The sequence below is a fragment of the Mesocricetus auratus genome, unplaced genomic scaffold, assembly GCF_017639785.1.
Source record: "Mesocricetus auratus isolate SY011 unplaced genomic scaffold, BCM_Maur_2.0 Super-Scaffold_100029, whole genome shotgun sequence".
Classification (NCBI taxonomy): Eukaryota; Metazoa; Chordata; class Mammalia; order Rodentia; family Cricetidae; genus Mesocricetus; species Mesocricetus auratus.
In genome coordinates this window covers 11,221,068-11,247,364 of record NW_024429210.1, presented here as the reverse complement: position 1 = coordinate 11,247,364, position 26,297 = coordinate 11,221,068, and the positions used below count along the sequence as shown (strand labels likewise).

The following is a 26,297-nucleotide window of genomic DNA, read 5'->3' as shown; positions in this document are numbered from 1 at the left end:
ACTCATCATGATGATGCAATGAGGTATGTTGTAAAGAACCTCAATCCAACTACAAGAAACCAACAAGGAAACCCGAGCTGACAAACCTACAAAATAACCGAAAGTCACAAAACGAAAGAAAGAAGTGTCAGGGATTGGAGACTATTAAGATGCCACAAGAATATGCACCATGGGATCATGAGTTGAATCCTGTGCCAGGAGAGACGTGCTGTGGAAAGACTGGTGAAACAGTGCTGTTTAGCTGAGCAAATAGTACTGCACCAACATCAAGTTCCTGGTTTTGACACATACATCTGGTTGTAGGAGTTGCTAACATTAGAGGTTTTGGAAGGGTATACGAATGAGTCTATTATTTTCTAAACTATTTTGAAATAGAAAACAAAAAAGTAAGTTTCTTAAATACAAGGCATTTAAAAAATGAATTCAAGGGCCAGTGAAACTTTGCAGTAAGATTTCATCAACGCTTGGCCATGTGCTGGACTCACTCATCAAATACACTTTCCTCTTCTCACAAGGCAACTTTATACAGGACCTGATTCAAATTTGAGCCTCAGTAAAATTACCAATAACTAAAAGCCATAGAGTTTGGATTATCATAAAATTATTCCAACTGGAATATTATTCAGCTGTTAAGAAAAATGAAATTCACAGATAAATGGGTGGAGCTAAAAAACATTCTGATCCCAAAAGACAAATATTGCATGTTTTTTCTTATATGTAGATGTCAGCTTTTTAAATCTTAGATGTGTGGCTATAATTAGAAAAACCACAGAGGAGCCGAGAGTTGATGGTTCCTACCTTTAATCCTAGCACTGGGGAGCCAGAGGCAGGCGGATCACTGTGAATTCCAGGCCAGCCTGGTCTACAAAGCTACACAGAGAAACCCTGTCTTGAAAAAACAAAAACAAAACCACAGAGATTAGGTACCTAGCATAAGACAGGAGGAAAGGGCATTCCAGGGAAGGGGAAATAGAATACAGTGTTATGGAGCGATAAAGGGGAAAACAGAATAGGAGCATTAAACAGGGGTGGAGATGGGAAAGCAGGGAAAAGGAGAGTATATGGGGAGGGACAACTAACACTAAAAACCTTTGGAAAAACCATACAGTAGAAGCTTCCTAAAATATATACATGTATGAAAGGAATCTAAATAGAGTCACCATAACATGGGAGACAACACCCCAACTAGACATCTTATGCCACCAGGTAAAACCACCAGTGCCAAAAATGGGTTACATCTTGAGTCATTATCCAAAAGGACTCTCTCAAACATCACAGGCTATTGCCAAGGCCACTGGTTGCTCCCCACAACCTGAGGTGAGGCCCTATTGCTAAAGACAACACTAATTTATGTCACTGAACACGGAGGTTGAGCCTAATGAGAAGCTTCATCCCTACTGATGACTAGCATTTGGTGTTAGAAGGTACTCTGAAAGCTACCAGAGGAGAAAGGCAATCTACCCATTACCCAGCTACAAACCTGTAGCCTACAACAGAGATCTGTCTGCAAGATAAACTGATACAATGGTGTTATGGGAGTAACCAATCACTTTTTGATTGGATTTAAGACCCAATGCTGAGATGGAACCCATGCCTGACACTGCTGAAGTACCCAAATACCTGAGACTCGATCGGTCATAAGCCAAGCAGAAACCTACTACTACTATTCTGTTAAAAGAAGATAGCAATAAAATGACTTTTAATGACATATTGCTGTATCCATAGATCAGTGCCTTGCTCAGCTCTCACCAGAGAAGCTGCTTCTTGCAGTAGATGGGAAATAACACAGGCACCCATAACCAGACAATGTGTAGAGAGTGGGACACTCTGGAACTCTTAGACCTAAATGGGATGTCTTCATTAACCCCCCCCCCCCAGGTTCAGGGATCTGTGTGGAGGAGACAGAAAGAGTGTAAGAACCAGGGCCAAAAGATGAGTCCAAGGAAACTGTCTTCAAGACACAATAGGAACAAACGAATTCACAGGGACTATGGCAGCATACACAGGGTCTGTATAGGTTCAAGCCAGACAGGGCCTCAGCTGTGAGAGGGAAAGTAGACATGGGGTCCCAACCCTAACCAAGAAGCTATCTGCAACCGATACCTGCTAGCAAAGGGAAAAATCATTTTCTCCAATGGACTGTCATTGGCTACATCAATCACACTCCAGGGCAGGCCTTGTGGGTAGGAGTAGTTGGCCAATAAATTCTCTGATTTTTTGTTTGTCTATGGGCTTTTTGTTTGGGCATTATTTTTTTTTTCTTACTGGCTTTTGGTTTGTTTTGATTTTCAATTTGTGGTATTTATTTAAAGAGAGTGCACACGCACAAAGTTGGATGGGTAAGGAGGTGGGAAGGATATGGGAGGAAAAACATGATCAAAATGTATTGGATGAAAAATACAGTAAACTTTTTTCAACTATAAGAGTTCAAACAGTGATTTACAATGACAATGAAAGGTAAAAAACAAATACTTATTAAAGCCTACTAAATATTTAATGATGAATACTGAGTAGGGCTTAATAAATACTTGGTTGACTTATGATGGTACTGCCCCATCACTTAAGATCTAACCATTTTCTCAGATTTAGCTGTGTACCTAAGCTAATGTTTATAATTAACTCTTTGTAGATAACTTTGATACCATATAAAAGTTCTAGTTTTCTAATACTCTTAATATGTAATGATTAAAACCATAATGTATAGACAAAAATTTTAAATCTCAAAATCTTCTACAATTAGTTTTAAGATTTAATGATACACACATACACACACACACGTTTGATTTTTTTCAATAGAGGAAAATCAGTTGAATGTGCACATTGTTTTACTATTCTTATAGAAGTTAACTTTTTAGGCATTTGTTTTTTTCAAAATGTCTTAGTAAGCTTCATTCAAAAAGGATAAGAAAATTTTAGTTGAATTTCTAACTACAAATGAAATAACTTTTTTTCAGAGAAGGTAGTGCTCAATACAAAGAAGCCATTACTAATACAATTATTGCTACTCTCAACAATGACAGTTTAATCCTATAGCTTCATTTCCCTCTTGGTTCTTGCAAAGTGCTCAGGAGTAGCAGGTGATCTTTCTCTAGCAAATCATGCTGTGTCCTCCAGAAACTTTTAACGGCAATTTAGAGACACTGTGTGGGATGTTAAGAACATTTTTTTAAGCAAAGTGAATATTTTAAATTACTTAGTGTAATATTCCTATTTAACCTTCTTCATTAGGAAAATAAATACATATATCTAGGTGATTTAGGTGAATTTCCTTTTTTCTTTCACCTGGTTATTGTTACATTATCACCTTACGAAGATCCCAAATAACTAAATTATGATCAATTTTCCAATTTCTGTCAAGGTCATTTTTTAATGCACAAGAGATTACTTCTTCACATGCTAGAAAACTGGAAAAAATTATCATATATACCAATATCTACATCAGATCTAATTTCTTTTGATTATAAAACCCTTTTTCAATTCTTTTTTCTTTGGGTAAAAACAGAACACTGCTGGGAAATGATGAATGCTACTTTTTAGTGGAAAGATTCCATACAATTAATAATCAATCTCTTCTCACCCTAATCATAAGAACAATTAAAATATTCTAGTAGAAACACTACTTACAATCCCTGTAAAGCGCAGCTAACCAATGTACAATGACAGCAGCGCCTTTCTAGCTACGACATTTTCTTCAGAAAGCAACATAGTCCTCAAACTCAAAAGGAAAACATATTAATAACATTAGGTTCTACAACATGTAAAAACCGAAGAACGTAGCTTTGCATATTCTGTTGGTGTAAAATCAACAGGCCATAAACACCTGTTGTTAGGAGTTTAACAGTTAAATCCTAAGAACACAGAAACTTTGGATTTAAGATTTATCCAATCTTTGCCTAAGACAGAAGGAAATCTAATCATATACAACACAATTCTAAAGCTAAATATGAAAAAATGCAAAATGAAAGCAGTCTGATTACACCTCCGATTATTAACTTTTGCAGGGTTACCCTTCCCCAAAGTCACAGAGCACCCACCTTTGTATGCCGTCGCTATCAGCACACACCAGCCCACCTTGTCACCAGAGGGTCAATCAAGACAGTATGAAGTATGTGCGATGCTCCGCGGCGCTGGGAGCCTCAGGCTGCAGGCCTGCCGTCTGCTCCATGTTCTTTCATTGAAACGCCCCAGAATGTGTGTGGGCGGGCCTGCCTCACGCAAAGTAAGTAAACATTCTACACAAGCTGAGCTTCCATTGGCTAAGTTGAGAACTCTCTTCTCCTCTACCTCCTCTCTAAGACAGTATGTGTCCCAAAAGAGAAGAATCGGAAGAGGAAGCAGGGAAGAATTTTTAACACAGGCTTAACAGCAAATCCTAGAATAAGGCCCTTCAAAAGAAAAGTATCCCCCGTCTTAAAAAGCCGCTCAAATCACCTGCTCCATAAATGGTAAAACTATAACTAAGGTATCCAATTATTAGTTCACGATAGTAAAACAGACTATTTTAATAGATTTAATATAATTCATATATATTATATATTTATATAAAGACTCCATAAAAAAACAAAATAAAATTCATACATATAAAGTATCCATTAAGTACTATGAAGCTGATCCCCACACCCCAAAATCTGATCACATAGTATATTACCCTGGACTTAAAGTTCATTTAATCATATGAAACATTTAATCATATTCTCAACTGATAATAACTCAGTTCCAGGGTATTTAATACCCTGCTCTGACTTCTGAGGACACCAGGCATGCATGTGGTGCAGTCATACATGCAGACAAAACACTCGCACGCATAAAAGAAAAAAAATAAAGTTGTTTAGTGGTAGCCAAATGTCCAGTCCTACTAATTCTACCAAGGCCCCCACATTGATGCTGGTACTCATGTTAAAATCCATTAATTTAACAACTTAAGACGTAAATTATGCTATAATGAATAGCAGTACCATTACTAATGATACATGATTCTGAAGTCAGTTAAGTGCCCTTATTGGTATTAATTAGAATCAAAATCCTGCCTACGGATACTTTATCTTTCTTGAAAACTCATGTAAATAATTTTGACGACCCTATGTTTATCTGAGAAGCCTTTCCTCACCATGTACTCACAGGATACAGCTCTGATGCCCAGCATATCTCAGACTGTACTGCTAGAGTCACTAGTACCTTGGCACACAATGAGCCACCCTTCTCTTAGAGCTGACAAGTTTCTATCTATTCTTCCCAGCATTCCATTAACTGTGTCAACATGTCCCGAAACTGCTCTTCAGTAAATCTTCTTAACATTTCTTCTGCTGGCAGTAGGACCACTTAGGACACAGTGACATAAATCTACTCAGGCCCCAAAACTCACTGCAAACAATCTGAACACATTCTAGGATCTTGGTAGCTGAGGACCCTATCTTGTCATGTTATTCTAGGCTAAGGATTGCTCAAGAAACCGGACATGACAGGTTTAACACTCATACCGAACAGAATGTAGTTGTAGCTGTCTATGCCTAATGCCATAACAAAACCTAAGGACCTGCCTGTCACTCTTTGGACCAACATATCAACTCTCTTAATGTTTGGAAGTATATTTCTTGTTCATTCCTAGGGCAACCAACTTATCAAACAGCCTATATAGTATGTCATCATTTCTACTTATGAATAGAAACAAAAGTATAAAAATTTCTTACATATTTCAGGCTACATTTATACCAAATGATCTCAGGAAATACATTTTCTTAAAGAGCTCTGAGAAGACACTAAAGACAAAATATCCATGTTCTAAGTGATTACAACAAGCTGTTTTTAGAATAGGCCAAAGACACATATCCATAACAGAGAGAATGGCTAGAATTAAATTTCTAGACTTTTCTTTCATAGTCTAAGTTCTGACTGCTTAAACAAAACATTTTTGTTTTTGGCATGTGCTTTTATTTATAATGATGTTTGATTAATAATGTTATGAAAGCCAGCCAAACACAAAAACAAAACATAACCAAACCTGTAAGTAGCCTTCTTGGTTGGTGGAAATTGGTTACTAAGCGTTGGCAAATGGACCTGAATCCCAACAACCTTTCTTCTGTGCTTAAATATCTGGCTCAGATTAGGATTATGGGAACTTCCATTTTCTTGTCTCATTCCTCACTGTGACTACAATTATTTTAGTTGGGCTCAAGGACCAGTGATAAACTTTTAAGCCCCTAAAGCCTTTAAAATCATGTTCCTTCACAAGTTAACCAAAACAAGGTACACTTACCTCACAATTTCTAGGTCAGTTTCAGGTGTTTCTTTCCTTAACTGTTCTTTTTCTTGTGCTGTAGCCTTGGCTTTGGACACAGGTGTCCTTTGAGAACTTGCTTCTCTAATGACCTATGCATACTTGCAAGGCTATAGTCAAGGGCTCATTCCTTATAGTCCCTGTACCTCGAGCCACACCCTAAGCAGGTGTGTAAATTATTTCTTCCTTTAGTCTCACCTTCTTGGTGATGCTTTGTCATGTTCCTCAACTAGTCACAATACAATTCATTTAGATGGCATCTGTCATTCTACAGCAAGGCATTTTTGTTTGTTAACATGGATATGAACAGGTTTTTACTTGCCAAATCAATGCAACTCCAGTCTGAAAAAATAGATTCAAATTGTTAACAAAGCATAATTCTTCCTGATTAAGAATAATAATAAAAAAAATCACTAGTGAAATTGTATTTTGAAGCTGAAAAGAACTTTAATGAACATACTGTTCCATTTGTTCCTTTCAACTCTGCTCATTTATGGATGAGACAAGTCTGTGTGCATATGCACAAGCTCAAGTTAATCTGGTGAAGGCTGGAGAGTTAAGAACTGAATCTAACCAACAGAACTCTTGATTCTCATATCAGAACTTATTTGGAGGCAATATCCCAAACAATAAAGAACAAAGCCATCAGCGAACAAGCAGCTATAATGTACAGGACAGTGAAATCTTCACTACTACTCTTTACTATATTTGTTACATTTTTTTAAAAGATTTAGTTTTTATTGTATATGTTTGTATGTGTACTATTTGCATGCCTGGTGCCCAAAGAGGCCAGAAGAGGGTGTCAGATTCTCAGGAAGTAGAGTGAGCTACCATGACTAGTGGGAAACAAACGCAGGTTCTCTGCAAGAGAGTATTCTTAGCTGACAAGCTACCTTTCCAGCCTAATTTGTTTTAATTTTATATCATAAAGGGAAAATGGAAAATTAGACAAAACCTTGATGACAGGCACCATGGAGACTTGTTTTTTTCTTTATGTGGACATGGAGGGGTTAGGGGTGGGTGTGTGCTTGCAAAGGTCAATGATGGGGACGTCCTTCTGTGTATATGTTTCTCTTATTGTTTGATGAATGAAACACTATGGTCAAGAGAGGTAGGGAGATAGGTGAGACTAGGAGATGAGGAGAATTCTGGGAAACGTGGGCAGAGGAGTTGCCATATGAGTCGCCAAAAGAGTTAGAGGTCTGGACTCTTCTCCGGTAAGATAAGACCATGTGGAAATACTTAGGATTAATAGAAATGAGTTAATAATTAAGACAGAGTTAGCCAATAAGAATCCCAAGTCACCGGCCAACAGTTTTATAATTAATATAGTGTTTGTGTGTTTATTTGGGGCTCAAGGGCTACAGGATCAGTCAAGAGAAAAAGAATCTGCCTCCCTCTGCCCCAACCTCCCCCACACTGGAGTTACAAGTATGTGTTGCCATGCCCAGCTTTGATGTGCATCTAGGGTCGACACTTCAGTTATATGTGTGTGCAGCAAGCACTTTACCCTCTGAGCCACCTCCTCAGCCCTGGGACTTTTTGTTTGTTCTGTACAGCAGAGGGCATGTTCCTCTAAACTAGCAGTTCAGACAACTACTTTGTGGGCTCTGCTTACTTGCAAGTCTTCTCAAACAAACACAAGAAATTTAGGTACAGCTAAGCCACAGAATAGGAAAAAGGAATTCTTAAATCATGTATCTGATAAAAGGCTTATACTCTGAATGCATAAAGTACTTTAAAACTGAAGAATACTACAATAACCCAGATTTATAAATTGTAAAGTGAAAACATTTGTTTCTTCGGAGTATACAGAAAAATGCAGAAATAGAAATCAAATCCATGAGATGTCATTTCCCATATATATTATAGGGCAGCAATAATCATAGCAACAGTGATAATAAAAGCCAGGTAAGGCTACTGAAAGTGAAAACTGCTAGTTGGAAAATAAATGGGACAGTCACTTTGGGAAAATACTTTCATATTTCCTCAAGATTAACTGTAATCATATGAATAAACAATTCAATTTCTAAGTATAAACACAAGAGAAATAAAAACCTAAGTCTATACAAATTGCATTAATGTTTACAGGATTGCCCCAAGTTGGAAATATTCAAAATGGTCCCAAAGTGAAAACAACCCAAGTGTCTATCAATTTATGAATAAATAAAATGTATGCACTCATATAATGGAGCATTAGTAGCCAGTGAAAAGAGATAAAGTACTGGATATGCTACAACACAGATGAACAATTAGCTAAGTGAGAGGAGTCAGTCACAAAAAGCACAGATTTTCTGTATGATTGTACTTACATGAAATGTCCAGAACTGGGGAGTCAAGAGGGGTTGGTAAGTAGATTGTCTGAATGTGTGTGTATCTCCCTCTCTGTATGTAATGCAAATAGAAGCTTGCAAATAGAAATGATGGTTAAAGGGTTGTTTCGCATAATGCAAATGTTCTAAAATTTCAATGATAGTTTACACTAAGACTATACTCTAAGTAGGTAAATTGAAAGGTATGTAAATTATACCTCAATACAGCTGTGAGAATGAATAGGTTAACAAATAAAGCACTAGAATAAAAGATGCTGGCAGCGCTCACCTGGAATTTAAAACTTGATCTTACACAACTTTAGATCTTACATAAACTTAAATTCTAGATACTGTACACCTACTTGAGTCAGTAGAATGGAGGGAAACTAGTCATATGAACACCAACATAGGTTTAAGTTTTCACAGATGAAGCTGAATTTCCCCATTCTACTTCTTTTTTTTTTTTCCCCACCCCTCTAAGACAGGGTTTCTCTGTGTAGCCCTGGCTGGCCTCAAACTCAGAGACTCATCTGCCTCTGCCTCCCTGAGTGCTGGGATTATAGGTGTGCACCATCACGTCCTGGTTTCAATTCTACTTTTTATGTAAAAAAATATCATGAAATTCATAATTTGGCTTGGAATTTTAAATCTTACATCTTTTTCCATGTAGCTTTCATTGCAGAGATGAGTTTGTATTACATGTTTTGCTGACATCTTATATAACCTTTAATTTTGTTTGACATCAACCAATTCCTGATAATAACTGGGTATTCAACAAATTTAAGTGAATTTTAATACTATGTATACCCAACAAAGCACAAGTTAAAGACCTCAGTCTCGTAATACTATTCCCAATTCTGTCATCTAGACATTATAATACAAACTGTAGCCTCAACATGGAAGAAAGCTGGGGCAGCAGAATTACAAGCTCTAGGTCTGTCTTCCCTATACAGTGATACTGTAACAAACAGGCAAATTGTAGTTCTGACCTATGGATATAAAGAGAGGGGCTTTTACCCCTTTCTTGGGTTCCATAATTTATTAGAAGTTTACCGAAGAACTCACAAGGCAAAACAAAAGTATTTCATGTATGTTTTCTAGTCTACTATAAAGGATATGAGTCAGGGACAGCTACTAGGGGGCCTGAAGTAGGAAGATGACTTGAACTCAGAAGCCTATCTCAAAAAAAAAAGGGGGGGGATGAAAAAAAAATAGTATCACTTACATACAGTCAAATAGAAGGGCAAGACATTTAAAGTAAGAGTACGCAGGGGAGCTTTCATGCCCTCTCCAGGCATGCCACTTGTGGTTTGAATAAGAATGGCCCCCATGGATTCATGTATTTGAATGCTTGGCCTATAGTAAGTGGCACTATTGGGTGTGGCCTTGTTGGAGGAAGTGTGACATTGTGGGGGCGGGCTTTGAGGCCTCATACTCAAGCCGTATCCAACTTGGGACTCAGTTCATTTCCTGTTGCCTGAGGATCAAGATGTAGAACTCTCAGCTACCTCTCTAGTATCGAGTCTGCCTGCATGCTATCTTGCTTCCTGCCATGATGATAATGGATTAAACCTCTGAAACTGTAAGCTGTCCTCAATTAAATGTTTTCCTGTATAAGTACTGCTGTGGAGCAATAGAAACCCTAACTAAAACAGTCCTCCCAATGCCCAGATGTATTCGCTAATCAAAAACCCTACCATGTCCCGCTCTTCTCATGGGGGTCAGTAGTGAGACAATATTCTACTTAATAGTCACTTAGTGACCAGTCCCATCCTGAGGCTATTCTGAGATAAGTCAAGTGCATACACTCAAGAATGATCTAAAAGAGACTCGCGACTATCAGGAAGTCCAGGGGTTTTAGCTTATTCCTGCGTGGCATAAGCATTATACATAATTCTGAAGCAATCTATATTAATAGTATCAAATTAGGTTTAATATTCAAATAAATAGCTCAATATAAAACCATGATCAATATTATTTGACTTAATCCCCACCCCTCTTTTAAAGTAGGTTTATTAAGGGAAAGTGAGGCAAACTCCTGCGTTTGGAAGAATTGCCAAGGAAGGGATATCAAACCATAGATCTCGTATTAAATCCAAAGAACAAACAACAGATCTATCAACTACTTACCCACCTATCTACCTTACAAATAATCTTATTTGGCTAAATCACTAAAAGTTAAAGTCCTCTGATAACTAGTATTTCTAGGACACTAGATGACCATTCACCACTGGAAGAAAGAAAACAGTCTTCTAATAATCCAGGTTAGCACTTTCCAAAAAACTCTATTAACAATTCTGGCTTCTCTGTACACTTTAATTAGCCTGGGTGTTACAGCAATGTCCAAATTACAAAATGTAGCACCTAGAGTTTCCATTAATGCATTTATTAACCCAAAAAATACTATTTACTGTAAGACTAGAAGCTGCAAGAATATTCAAATGAAAGCAAAAAAGTTGACATGGTTATGAAAGAGTATATATCAATCAGGCCAAGCCAACTCAGTACAAGCATACAGTATTTAAACAATTTATTATGTAATTTATTTATTGTGTAGAGCATACATGGAGGTCAAAGAACAACTTGGAAGAGTCAATTCTTTCCTTCCAGCATGTGGGTTGTGGGGATAGACCTCAAGTCTGAGGCTTAGTAGAAAGCACTTTAATCCATGGAGCCATTTTGCCCAGCCACAGATCAACATTCCTTAATAGTAAATGCGATATGATACCAAAGAAAGTGTTAGGATTTAGCTGTACGAAATTTCAGGGAAAGCTTCATTTTTTAAGAGGGATATTTGAGTTGAACCTTAGGAGACAGACTAGATTCTTGTAAGTGGGGAAAAGCACTTTGAAGTAGAAGAAACAACTGCATCAAGACAGGAAAGACACAGGGAAAGAAAAACCATTTTTGTGTGTTCCGGCAAGGGTAAATCATTAAGTTCCCTGGAGTGAAGACTTGGTTAGACCAACGAAAGTCAAGTAGAAATCAGGGGCCATGTTTCTGTATGCCTGGAGATGATCAGAAAGCACACACGGAAAAGTATCAGTAAGATGCATCTGGGCCACAACAACAGCTACTATTGTGAGCAAAGAATGCCACCCAATCAAAAGCCTTTAGCTAAGGTTTTAGAAAGAAAGCATGCATACATAGCAGGTACTATGTTAAAATTAATCTTTACAGATAAGGAAATTAGGCTAATACTCTAGCTAATTTAGAAAGTAGGTGGCAAAAGTTGAAGACTAGATTCAAGCATATTCTACGCTACATGAATTAACAAACCTATCATGCTACCAAGACCAAAAGAAATGATGTAAAGTAACAATATCTCAAAAAAAAAAAACACCGATAAATTGAAACTTTTAGTCTGTTCATTATTGATTGTGGCAAACTGGTTTTTGGCTTTTGCCAGTTTTGAGAGCAGCTTTCTGAAAAATCTGCCTTTAGAGTGGGTTAAACAGATTAAGAGAATCTTCTGATGAAAAGCATGCTCTATGTGCAGTCAGACAGAATGGATGATAGAAGCTGTATGGATGACAGAAGCTGTAAGCTAAGTCACAAAAGGCAGTTCATAATTCTAGGTACTAAGAACCAGGAAAAATTGATCAATGAGCTAACTTACAGAGATGGGAAGGAGGAAGCAGTTTGGAACAAAACTAAATTAACATCAACAATTAATTTTAAAATCTTCAAAACAAAATATAAAACCTTACATGAAAAAGTTCAAGCACAAGCAACACGCAAAACAATTACTGATTCACCTTTATATCCTGACAACGAAGACCTAAAAATATATATACCCTTAAAAGTATATTCGTTCCTGAAAGCATGCTTAGTAGTTTTGCTGTTGTTTATTAAATAACAAAAGGAGAATGGGAAGAAAGCATCAAATTCATCAAATTCTAAGCCATTAAAACCTTACTTGAAAACTTTTCAGAGGCATGGTTCTATACAAAGCTTGGGCCGCTGTACTGCAGAGAAGATCACAGCAGTGTTTATAACAACTATGACTTAAAATGGAATGTCTTCTGGGAAATACTGTTGCATTACAAATTATATTCATTAAGTTGGGTGTGATGGTACCTGCCTTTAATCTTAGCACTTAACAAGGTTCAGAGGCAGAGGTAGGTAGGTGGATCTTTGTGTTCAAGGCCAATCTCGTGTACAAAGTGAATTTCAGGACTACACAGAAAAATCCTGCTTTACTAGCCCCCACAGGAAAAAAAAAACAAAACAAAAAACCAAACCAAAACAAAAAATTTAAACCATACCTACCTACCTACCTGTCTACTCCTCCTAATACTTCTCTGATTCTGTCAATGCAATTTTGCTTCTAAAGGCTCTTTTTCTTGTAATGGGGTTATTATACTTGAAAATATCATTAACCTGGGAGACCTAGACTTGCTTCAGGTAACATCTAAAAGGTGAAATTCAGTTTTAGCTGTACAGTTAGGAATAACCACTTAAGAGCAATATTTATTTCTTGTTTATAAACAAGTTTTCTACCTTACCTTATAATTTGGGCATGAATTACATGAATTTCATTCATACAACTTACAATTACTATTTATAGTCTAGATATCTGAAAAGGGTACATTCTAAATTAAGTTTCCTCTTAGTAATTTTTGCTCAAACCAAGATTTGATAAATAATATCAATCAGCTTTCTTCACTCCCAAATCAAAGAATATACTTATATCAAAACTGAGATACAAGGGCATAGACAGAGTGTTATTTAAAGCCCAGAAAAACCATGCTAGCTATTGTAAGATTCAGGCTAGCTCTGTAAATATTCCCACAGTGCCTACCATGGTTTCAGTACTTTTGACAGATGAATGTGAAATGCTCTTATCGTCTATGAGCTACCAAAATTAGGTAACAGTTTTGTCATAGAATTTTTCTGTGACTTCCTGTTTTAAGCTATATAATAATGGCCTTAAAAGTGAACAGTCTTTAAGCAATCAGATTTGAAAACATAATGGTTTATTTGTTTCTCCTATCATTCCAGCACCAGAGTCAATTCTTTTTTCTTACTGGCTCTCAAATTCTTTCCTAACCTAATTCAGGTTATATTTTAACCTGAATTAAAGATTTAGTTGAGCTACTGTGATGCCTAGAATGAGTTTTTAAATGCATACTTTGATCTATGTTTACCTACTTTTTGAATTAATTATGTATTCTTGGCATTTTTTACTAGAATTTTACTGCAAAATATATAATAGTATGTTTAAAATTTAAATTTCAGGCATCTTACTATCTTCAGCAGTCTTTTAATATTGTCGAAACTCTTCAAACTATTGAGTTTAAATAAGTTTGCCTGATTACTTTCTAAACAGAATACAAGATCCTAATTATCACATTGCCCTCCTTCTCTGAAGGAAAGAAACAAAGACACAAAATTGCACAGAACCGATGAATTTGCATCCATGAGTTTGGATCTTTTAACTTCACATCACAGATTAGTTGATCTCGCACTATTGTATGCTTACTGAACCAATAATCTACAAGGACAAATAGCAAAGCTTCCTATTTAATTCCACTGAAATCAATTAGGCTATTCACATATTTAGTGAGCACTTGTGAAAGCCTTCCCTTTTTTTGTATCAATAAAAAGCAGTCGTATTTTTTTTTTAAGTTAATTTGTTTTGAAAAAAAGCCAGGATTCTCAAATTCAGTGTCACTTCTCAACTCTTGCTTCACTTTATGTGGGTGGAGGAAAGAAACCAAGACATCTAGAACAAAATGTGAAGTCAAGGGAAATTTTTAGACAGCAATAAATTGTAAAAATCATTAACTTACAGTCAGAACAACATTCTGCAAAGAAATAAAAATGGAAAACTTTTATATGTTCTGCCAATGCAAAAATACTAGGTGCAGAATGCCATAAACATAGAGGTATCTTATTTGTTTAAATCAATTTGGCTCTTTCCAACTCAGTAAGTTACAACAGTTTTTATCTAACTGTTCTTAATGACTATAAAAAATGGTTGTATCTGGAGACTTGAATTTTTAACACTTGATGAAATATATTTTTCTTTTATGGTAGTAGTAAAAGTGTTCTTCATCAATGTCTATAAAATTTCCAACACTAAGCATTTAAGTATCTATAAGGACTATCTCAGAAAGCCTACTTCCAAGAAATCATCCAAACTTTGGGAGTAACCCTATGCCTGGCTCATGAGGCAGGCTTTAAATCCCATCAGAAGGTGGTTGGTTGCTCCCAATAACGACTCTGACACTACCGCAAATCAGAAAGTGGCTGGTTGCTCCCAATAATGACTATGGCACTATTGCATCTATCTTGCCAGGTCAGTCACTACTGTAGCTCGCAGAAGACTTTTCTCCCTTAGTAGCATGCACGGAAACCTTAAAACCATGAAAGCTAGCCAGTGGGGAATGAAGCTACCAGGTTGGTACTACCTTGTTTCTGCATGCCTGGACTCATTTCTTCAGCAATAGGGTCTTCACATCAACTTCTGGAGAGTAACAGAACAACAGCAACAGCCTGTTATGTCTGAGGGCAGTATGAGACCCCCTGGGTTTTTTATTTGACAGCCTATAGTGTCGGCAGATGCATTTTCTTTTTGCAGTAGATGGCAATTAACACAGAAACCCTCAACCAGTTAATATGCAGAGGATGGGAAGCTGGAGTGCTCAGCTCTATATGGGACATTTATATCACACCCTTTCTTGCCAAGGTACATGGAAGAGGGAGCAGAAAGAATTTAAGAGCTGTATCTGTAGGGAAACAGTATTTTCCAGACATGATAGGACCATTGTAAGCATGAACTTACTGTGCCTATGACTCATGTATAAGGCCTGCCAAGATCAAGCCAGCCAAAATCCCACACAGATTGGGAGGGGCTCATGAATTCCCACCCCTGTCTGAGGAGCTACTGACAATGGATGGCTGCTAGGGGGAGGGAGTCAGTTTTTTTCAGGGATTCAGGAATGCTCCTATAAATGGTCTCAGTGGATATTTTAGAGACAGACAGACAGACAGACAGACAGACAGACAGAGACGGAGAGAGGCAGAGACATACATACATGTGAAGTTGGTAGGGAAAAGTAGTGGGGGGTAAGGGTAGATTTTAGTCAAACACATTATCTAAAAAAATTTTAATTAATAGAAACAGTGTTGGTAACCTTATTTGAGCCTTGGGTAGAGCAGAATGATGCTATTCCAATTTATACAAATCAATGCGCTTCTGGTTCCCTTGATTCTGTTGTAAGCTGAGTTTTCTATTACAATGGTCTTAACTAATACAAAAACTATTTCAAGTATGTTTATTTTCCTTAGAGTAAATATATTAGGTCATAGAATTCAGTTCCAAGAAAGATGAAAACATTTTCCTCACAGATGATTCTGGGTTTTCCATGTCTGTCCTCCTTTCAAAGCCATGGGGCTTCGTATTTTATGCCTCATATTATCAATAAAAAGGGTTGGTTTTTTTCCTACAAAGGGATAAAAACTGACAATGAAAAAAGAAAGTAACAAGTAATAATAGAAGATGGGATAAACCATCTAACTATGTTGTAAACAGTAAATAGATATGTTTTTACTTATGGTTTAAACAAAAGCCAGTGACTAAAGCTTATAAAATTAAGTAAATTCAATACTATACAAAGTCAGCAAAGTTATATTTAAAAAGCAGCTGGTAAAAACTGGGATTCACAAAAAAAACTACTCAAAAATTAAAATGTCTTAGACAAAAAAAAGGCAATCACTACATAACTTCAAGCAATAACAGATAATCATGAAATAAAATCATTGGTTAAATGCACACTGTGATTATGACTTGTTACTGAGTGGCCAAGATGCTCTGAAAATGGACAGCAAAAAGCTCAACAAAGTAAATCTCAACTGAAGTCACTGTGGTGATACTGTGAGACCATGCAATTTTCTGGGCCTTTGGTGATTTAAACTAAGAAGAGGAAAAGCAAACAATGCACATAGAATAAGATGGGATTGTGGATCTGCTTCCCAGATCACACCAAAGTGAGATTTCACATGTCCATTTTAGAGCTGCTACAGCTTAAAGCACCAGGTATGCACTCCTGAGCCAATCACAGCACTTCTCAACAGTGAGGCCATTAATATGGAAGCTGATGAGATAAGTTATTACTTGAGATGAAAACAAAAATAAAGTGATATTAAAGGAGCCCTGGAGCCAGACTGTCTGCCTGACTGCTGACACCAACATCTAGTCTCTGTAAGACTTGGACTAGCATCCACTGAGGACCAAGTTCCCCACTTGTAAACTTGAGATAATAATAACTGGCATATTTGCAGCCTATATCATAAATGCCAAGTATCAGAATTTTATATGGTAATTCTTTCGTTCTTTTTTTTTTTTTTTGGTTTTTACGACAGGGTTTCTCTGTATTGTTTTGGAGGCTATCAGTCCAACCCAGCCTCGAACTCACAGAGATCCACCTGCCTCTGCCTCCTGAGTGCTGGGATTAAAGGCGAGCGCCACCACCACCCGGCAATTCTTTCGTTCTTAATAATGTTCTTAGCATATGGATAATAAAAGTAGTACTATTGGTTATTTTGTAGAAGAAATCAAGGCCCATATCAGCTCATTTAATTGCCTGAGATCACAAAACTAAAAAGTGAGATTTAGGAAAGTCAGGAGATAGAGTTCACTGGTTGCTCTTCCAGAGTACCCAGGTTCTTTCTTCCCTAGTACCCAGATGGCAGCTACACCTGTCTCCAATTCTGTCTCCTGCTTTCTGTGGGTACTGCATGCACATGGTACACAGACACACATGCAGGCGAAACACACATACACATACATTTTTAAGTGACATTTAGGACTAAATCACAAGAAATTTTGGCTGGGAACCTCTATATGCAACCACTGCATACAACATTACTTTTCAATGTATTGTTATAAGATATTAAACACCCAGAATACAGTAGTAACACAACAGAGCTTAATGATTAGTGTCTTGACAGCTTACTAGAATATTTATACTGCCAGTTTAAAAAAATAATTAATATGGAAAGTATTTTCTGCTGAAAAAAATTAAAGAGGGAGAAATGTGGAAATTCTTATGGATCATAAGCATGGGAACTTAAGATGCTTTTGAATACCCATGGCAGGAGTCAGAAACAAATACATTTGTAACTCTGGAAACTAGAGGAGAGAGATGGGCTAGAACATAAAACCAAAATTCTTCACAATAAGCCAGGCAGTGGTGGCACTCCCCCCTTTTAATTCTAGCACTTGGGAGGCAGAGGCAGACAGATACTGTGAGTTCCAGGCTAGCCTGGTGTACAGAGCTTCAGAGTTCTGTGACAGGCTCCAAAGTTATAGAGAAACCCTATCTTGAAAAACCAAGAAACACAAACACACACACACACACACACACACACACACACACACACACACACACACAAACCAAAACAGATTACATTTAGAATATTACCTTAACTAGGGAAAGAGAATAAACAGGAGAACCTAAAACTAAGGTGGTTGAAGGTCATAGACAATGAAACATTGTTAATATTTAACAACACAGAAGTGATGAAGTATGACCTTCACAGCTATTTCAAAGGATTACTGAGATTTCTTTGGTGACATACTATTTATGATTTATTAAAGTTTGCCGCAGGATTCAGAAAGCAAAGTCAGCCACAAGCCATAGTAGCCAGGCACTAACCTTTAATCCTAGGACTCAGGATTAAGAGGTAGACAGATCTCTGTGAGTCCAAGGCCACCCAGATCTACACAAGACTGATCCAGTCCTACAGAGAAACAGCTCACACAAAGATGACCTCAGCACCTGGGATCACACGCCTTTAACCCCAGCACTAGGGAGGTATACAAGACAGGAGCAGGGTCTCAGAGCAGGCATTCATTCCCCAGCACAGTGAGGACAGGAAGACATTCAGTCTCAGGATTCTTCAGCCACGCTGAGCAGAGGCAGCTCTGAGATCAGCCCATTCAGCCTGGGGTAGAGGTAAGAGTTAGTGGCCAGCTACTTTGCTTTTCTGATTTTCAGCTTGAAGTTTGAACCCCAATATCAGTCTCTGGGTCTTTTATTTTTCATGTTACAGATTTCAGTTATTATTAGCATAATTATATGCCTTGTAACCAATTTTAGAAAGCAAGTGATTGAAGAGAAGGCTCTATGGACAAGAGAGCTTGTTGCTGGGGGTCAGTTCCTCGAACCTACATGGAGGCTCACAACACGGGATTCTGGCTTCTACAGGAAGTAGGCACATATGTGGTGCCTATACATGCAAGCAGATAAAACACTTATACATGTGAAATACGACAAGGAAATAAATCTTGCAAACATTTGAGACTGTTGATAATTACATTTAAACTTTGTCCCCCAGCTAGCCACCACCACTACCTATCTACTGATGACATTGTGGCTAAGCTATGATGTTTAATGTAATTAGAAACTATGATCTAATGCAATTTTCCCAATTGAAGTTAAGCACCTATGTGCAATGTGCTTATAATTCTGGTATTCTGAATTCAGGAGACTGGCGCAGGAGGATTGCAAATGTAAGGCCAGATTGGGTTACATAGGTACATCCTGTCAAAACACACACACCTACTCACATGCACACTCACGCACATATCCTCCACAAGACAACAAAACCAAGTAAACAAACAAATAAACAAAAACTTGAAAAATGTATTGGGCACTAGAGAAACAGAAAACTAAGACTGGATTCCTGCCCTTATAAAGCTACGAAAGATAATTTAAGGTCGACATAACCTGGTAAAATAGTGTGTGGGGAGAACATGCGTGAACCAACATCAGTTCTACAACAACAGTGCTTTGTCTCATGTGAGCAAAAACACTCATCTAAGTTTAGAGTGTAGGGGTTTAGGCTTGCCTGATATAACAACAACAACAAGATCACCCACTCACTTAATTTTCTGAGTTCTTCCCATAATTTGTAGACCCGAGGAACAAAACACAGTAAATTTAAATCTCTATACACACTGCTCATGGCCTACTCAAGTAAATCTAGTTGTATCAAAAGAGAAATCCCAGGGCTGGATACAGCTCAGCTGGTGAGCGCTTGCCTGGTTCCCATCAAGTCCTGGGTTAGTGGTGCTACCTGTAGTTATAGCGCTGGGGAAATGAATGATCCAAGATCAAAAACTCAAGATCAGCCTGGGCAACAAAGCTCAGGAGGCCAGCCTGGGCTACACAAGAAAAAGAGGACAGGAGAAGGAAGAAGAGAGAGGTGGGGAAGAACAAAGGGAGAGAGATTTTACATAAATCACAAGGACATTAATCAAACAATAAAGAGGCCTGAACCCTACACGTGAAGAAGATTCTCTGTATAATAAATACCCCAAATGCTCCGACTAATGGAAAGGCCTCAGGCAAATGCATTTATTCCGAGCAAAGGGACTAACCTATGCAGAGACTGGAAACTACTTTGCAAAGAATAAGAATGTCTCTGTGGTTTAAGCACTGTGGCAGTGTGAATGAAAAATGTCCCCCATAGGTTCACATATTTGAACAATTGGTCCCCAGGTGATGGCACTGTTTGAGGTGGTTAGGAAATCTTCAGGAGGTAGAGTTTTGCTAGAAGAAATCTATCAGTGGGGACAGGCTTTGAGAGTTTGCAGTTCACCCTACTGTCTGTTCTTTCTGTTTCCTATGAGCTGACAAAATGTGACCAGACAGCTTTCTGCTCCTGCTAATGTGCCATGCTGTTCCCCACATGAAGGACTCTATTCCTCTGGAACAATAAACCAAAATAAACCCTTTCTTCTGTAAGCTGTTATTGATGAGTGTTTTACCATGGCAACTGTAAAGCAACTAGTATAAGCATGATAGTGAAGGAGAGACGACAGCAGAGTTAGAAAGTCAGGTTAGAGTTGACTTTACAAGCCAAGAAAGAGAACACATTTGGGCAGACACGACAGGAAATGGGAACACAGTGCAGGGGACTGACAGAACTTAAATTTACTTGGTTAGATTCTCAACCTGACAAGCTCAAGGGGTTCCATCCCCTGGCCCCACCTGTCCCACCCCAGTCTTCAGCTCCGTAAATGGTACCACTATCCTACTAACCTAGTAAGAGCTCACACCAGAAAACCAGAGTCTTCAATGTTTCCTTCTTCATAATCCTTTAGATACCATCCCACCACTATGCCATCATTCATCTCTAAAGGAGCCTGGCACACACTACCAGGTCCTTGCTCATGCTGTACTCTATCCTGGACAATACTGCTCTAGCTCTTTAACTAACCGGTGTCTTCCTGGTTCCTGGCAGCTTACAGATTAAATCCCGCAGAAAGCTCTCCTATAATCCAATAGAACAAGGTCCCTTCTGCTGCTCTCATAGCACCTTGTTCTCCACTGACTTACACGTTAATTGCTTTTAATATCTCCCTCCCTACTGTGTGATTTTCATTCTTACAGGAGTGCCTCAGTTTGTTTTTTCACTTAAGAATTCTCTATTTGCATGAGACTTCTTATAGGCAAACAATTTGAAGTCATGGAATCTTGAAGCTGGAAGAGACTTTCAGGCTGAGATGACAAATAGATGTCATCTAAAATGTCAACTATATATTAAATGCTGTATCAAGAAAGGAGTCGGGTTGAGTGCTGCAGGCTGCGGTGAGCATCTATAATGCCAGCACAGCACAGCAACCCAGGAAGCTGAGGCAGGATAGGATAATCATGAAGCCAGTGCAGCTAACACAAAGATCCAGATTCAAAAGGCCAGAAGTCACCCGAAGCTGGTCTGTGATCAACATGTAGTCGTAACTTCCATGAGGAGTTCTGAAGAGAACATAGGTACTATACAGCATGTGACTTTGTAAAGATGAGGGTCACATGAAATACACACAGCCACAAAATAAACAAATCAGAACTCTAGGTCCCTCAACTTTAGGGATTAGGATTTTTATCCTGTATGTAATGCCTCTTCTCTTTGGTGTATTTATACTACAATAAAAATGTTCTTTTATGTAACAGATAATAAAGGTCAAACCAATTAAAATTTAACAGGGAGGGAATATACACCTTTGAAGATTTTACTAGGCTATTACAGCGCTTGCAATCTTATAATAAAGACATGTTCATGTAAGTACATTCAAAGATTTAAATGAAGCCCACAACCTTTTAGGTTCTATCACTGTAATCAATGAATCTCTGGCCCAACCTGTTTCCTGACAATTTCACTTTATGGTAAATTTTTCCATATAACAATTCTTGAGTTTAGCCGTTATGACTCAGGGCACCTCGATGCTATGAAGGAGGAGGATGAGGGGGCCTACTGAATCATTAACAGCCTACACAGTTATGAAACCCGGCAAATCCTTTTTGGAAACCATTTTCAAAGCAGCTTTATGAGACAAATTCTGGTGAAAGCCTATTAAAAGACTGGCCTTTAAGAGGTGGTCTTATATACAAAAAAAAAAATCAACCTCTTATTAAAGACACACAACTAGGAAACCTCAGCAGAAGCATTTTCTTCTTGAATGTCAGTGGTACATAGTTTTTGTGTGCCCTGTGATCTACAGTTTAAGAGCCTCCTCAACATCGTCACAGCTCTCCGGTAAACTGTGAGAACTAGCTCAGAGACTGAATCATCCACTTTATGTGAAAATTACAGTAAGGCAGGGAGTGCATGGAAAGAGTGCTCTGATGCAGTAAGTCTACATATAGACAAGGTTGTGGTTTCTATTTAAAACCAGCTACTACCTTACAAAGGCATAGCTCAACACATTTTCTCATGAATAACAATCTTAATTAGGTCTGTAATTTGGATGTTCTTGTCCTTCCATGGTAAATGTACAGAATGGTAATGAGACCAATCTGAAGAAAATTCATCACGCTAACCATAGTCTTCCAGTACTTACAGTTCATTAAATCTGGCATAAACCCAGAGGAACTGAAGTACTAAGGATAGTTATCTACCAGGAATCAGGAACACAGCATTGAGGTTTGGAACAACCAATAAAGCACCTCCTAATGTTTCCACTTCCATTAAAAAAATAAAACTAAACTTAACTGAGCCTTTAAAAAGTTAGTCCCACTTTTATGTTGAAAACTATAATAAACAACTAGGAAAAAATAAGACCAAGCACTTTGTATTTCATCCTTGTGGAAGAAAGGTACAAACTTATCATCACGCTACCCATCTTCTCCTATCTTCTGCTTAAAATGGGGAAAAATTCAACAGAAATCAGGATAATTCTCTCCTAAGGTCATGTGCAACTATATTATTATAGTGCTAATTAAGGCTCCAATTGTTTCACATTTTTGGAAAAGACAACAAACACTAAGAGCAGAAAATACGCTTTGAAATTCCCCTCAGCTATTAATTCTGCTACCAAATGATGCTCTAACAGCTTACAGTTCCATCTGAATGTAGTATTAATGTATGAAGCTTTCAATTCAGTATGCTTATTTCTACTTCTTATATTGATCTAAAATATATATCCCACAGGCCAAATAGTGGTATTCCTGTCTAGCTGACAGAATACACCACCATCACCAGATACACATTTTAAAAAATTAAAACAAGACAAAGATAAGGAGTTAGGAAGAAGCAGGTAATGTAGAAACAGGAAATCACTACATGGTTACCCTTCAGCTCTTCCCTCATTCCAAGTTCGTTTTATCAGTACAAAAATGGTAGATTGGATGGAAAGTTCTACACAACAATGGGCCCAAATCAAGTCAGCAAAGGAGCAAAAAGAAAGCAAGACGAGGGGTTAAGAGTTCTGGCTGCTTAAGGACCTGAGTTCAACTCCCAGCACTCACATGATGGCTTCCACTGTCTACAACTCCAGAGGATTTGACACCCCTCTTCTGGTTTCCATGAGCACCGGGCATACACCTGGTACACATACATATATGCAGGCAAACATATACATAAAATAAAATAAATCCTAAGAAAGACAAGAAAGCCGGAGGCAGAATAATGGCAAAATGAAAGCGAAACAGGCAGGACTGTGAAATTAGGAGTACTTTGCAGGCTGAGAATAACAACCTGGAATCTATTTCTGCAAAAATTTACAGAGTGTAAGTAACAGACTGACTTTTTAAAAATGTATTATTATCGTGTTTGTATGTATGCATGGTGCATTGTGGGAGAGCACATGTGTGGGGGGGTCAGAGAACAGAACTGAGGAGTCCGTCCTCTCCTTTCACCTGTACTTGAAGAACAAATTCGGGGTTCCAGGTTTGCACAGCAAGCATCTTCACCAGATGAGCCATCTTGTCATCTATAGACTGAATTTTCAAACATCCTTAATTGTTGCTGATCACTATTTCAAAAATTAAGTACAGGTTTTACTATGATTACGGTGTTAAAGTGATATATTTTCTGCACAGCAATTGTTTTCTTTGAATGGAAACTCTATGTTTTATCTATCACTTAGTTTATACATTTCTGTCTTAGGTCACTAGGTCATGACAGTTACACAGTGCCGAGTACAAGAGCTTTTCCTGGCCATGTTGTCCCATGGTAACCACTCCTTTTTCCTTCTTGCCCTCTTCTGCTCTCTAGCCATTCAATTTCTTCTGTACATTATGTATTCCACAAAAATGAGAATGAGGATTCATAATCTTGTCACCATATCAATGCGCAAAACATTATTTCCTTCTCTCTTAAAAAGGATATTTCTATACACATGTTTGGCTATCATGTTTTTTCTTAAACTGCTATTTTTTATAGGTGAATCAAAGACAGCTTTTACCACTGTCAGGGTTAGCATAAAAGCTCAAGTACTAAACAGGCTTCTCTGTATTTCATGTTAGCAGAGTAGTATTTAAAACATATTTAGTAATCCATTTCAGTGCCTCCAACCTGATAGTATGTTTACACAAGGACTGAGTCTGTATGTTTGTACACACATATATACACATGAATATATATTTAAAAAACCCTACATTTCTAACAACAGCTCGGCATGGTGGCACATGTCTTTAGCACCAGCATTGCAGAGGCAGAGGCAGAGGCAGGCAGATATGTGAGTTTAAGACCAGTCTGGTCTATATAGTGAGTTCCAGGCCAGGGTTAGAGAGATCCTATTTCAATCAATCCAACCAATCAACCAACCAATCAACCAACCAACCAACCAACCAACCATAACCAATAACACATTCTTTTATTTTTGACAGGTAGTATTTTATTCAGATAGCAGTCTCAATACACATGGTTCAAGAATATTCAAGTAAGAACTCAAATGTTAAAGATCAGTCTTCAAACATCATAGCTAACGATGCCACATTTGCTTATGATCGCTCTGATATAAAACCATGTCCACATCTTAGTGGCCACCAAACCATTGTTCATAGTTTCCTTACCTGTATGCTGTTTGAAGCTACCAGTTTTAGCACTTTGAATTACTTTTTTCACACTCTGAATAGTTGTAAGGAGTTCAGCAGAGGTTGGAGGAACCAGCTCAATCTTGGCATAGTGCCAAAATATGACCAATCAAGGCTTTGAGGAAATCATGGCAGTGTTTGCCAGCACCAGAGCCTTGTCCAAGAAGTTACTGATGAACTTGGCCATGGTCTAAGATGGAAGGTCCATCTCCCTGTGCCCATAAAGCATTCTTAATACAGAATAGTCTTTATGGCCATAATTGAATTCACAAATTCTATTACTGCATTACATTCTAAAACTACGAATGAGAAAGTTGTACTTCCTTCATCACTAGACATAACCAGAAAAAGTGTGGTCTTTATTAATAATCATCTAAATACCTTTCCTTTCTCAGGTTGGAAACATTGAGTGTGGGAAGTACAAAGTAACATCAATTTTTCAAAATTAATGTCTACATATACATTGTCTTATAGACAAATTTCTAAAAATCTCTAATCAAGCGTCTCTGGGTGTTTATAAATATTTGGGTCAGATTAATTTTTTTCAACCCATGGTTGGAATGAAAGTCCAGGGCAAATCCAATACTATTAGTCTGCTAAAATGGCACAGGATCAAATGGCCCTCTAAATTCAACTCTACACCAAAAGATTCGGGTGACTCTCAGATCTCATTGGAGAAGTTTTTTGTTTTTGTTTTTTTGTGTAGTTAATACAGAAATTTACAACTTGTTCAAGTGCAAAGAATAAATGTCAGTGGGGTACTCAGCCACAAATGGAACACATGTATCACTTGTCTCCTCCAGGCTCAAGGGAACACTGCAGAAGAGGGGTCAGAAAGACTATAAGAGCCAGAGGTCAGAAGGACTTGACAGGTCAGGTGCACTCAACTCACAACAGCTATACCTGTCTGCAGAAGATCAAACCAGTCAGCATTCTAACATGGAAGGAGGTTGGGCTCATGAACCCTTCAAGTCTAGACTTCTAAGAAAGAGTTTTAAGAGTGTGGCCCCTAGTTTGTCAACAAGGCTCCAGTGAATGGCCCCTCACCTAAGAATGTAAGGGCAAGCTGGACTGGATTTTCTTTTTTTTTTTAAAGACAAGTTGGGGAGAAGTAGATGTGGGAGGCATGAGAGTGAATAATTGTCGCACCTGCTGTGCGGCCTGCATCCGAGAATGTAGCGAGGTGGTCGGGATAGATGACACAGAGACCGGTCAGTTGCCTTAAGAAAAACTTTATGCTTCCCAAGTCAGCTTTAGGAGGAGATTCCAAGTCCGCTTAGGAGAGAGAAGTCTCTCAGGAGAAGTCTCTCCAAGAAAAAAGAGCTTCCCTTTTTAAGGACTTCTGTCATCCATCTACATACAATTCTTTCCAGACTTCTCACC

General features: G+C 38.0%; 1 protein-coding gene and 1 pseudogene across 3 annotated transcripts in view; both read right to left on the bottom strand.

Moving 5' to 3' along the window:
* The window catches only part of Peli1 (pellino E3 ubiquitin protein ligase 1), a 54,922-nt gene that overhangs the window by 20,249 nt on the left and 8,376 nt on the right, over positions 1–26,297 (bottom strand). The window contains exon 1 of one of the 3 annotated variants that reach the window (XM_040733190.1): positions 6,254–6,364. The exons of the other annotated variants lie outside the window; for them this stretch is intronic. The gene's annotated coding sequence lies outside the window, so the exon portion shown is untranslated. Of the gene's footprint in view, positions 1–6,253; positions 6,365–26,297 lie in introns of those variants that run through there. 3 annotated transcript variants of the gene reach the window in all.
* On the bottom strand, positions 18,395–26,128 carry LOC121134648 (annotated as a pseudogene).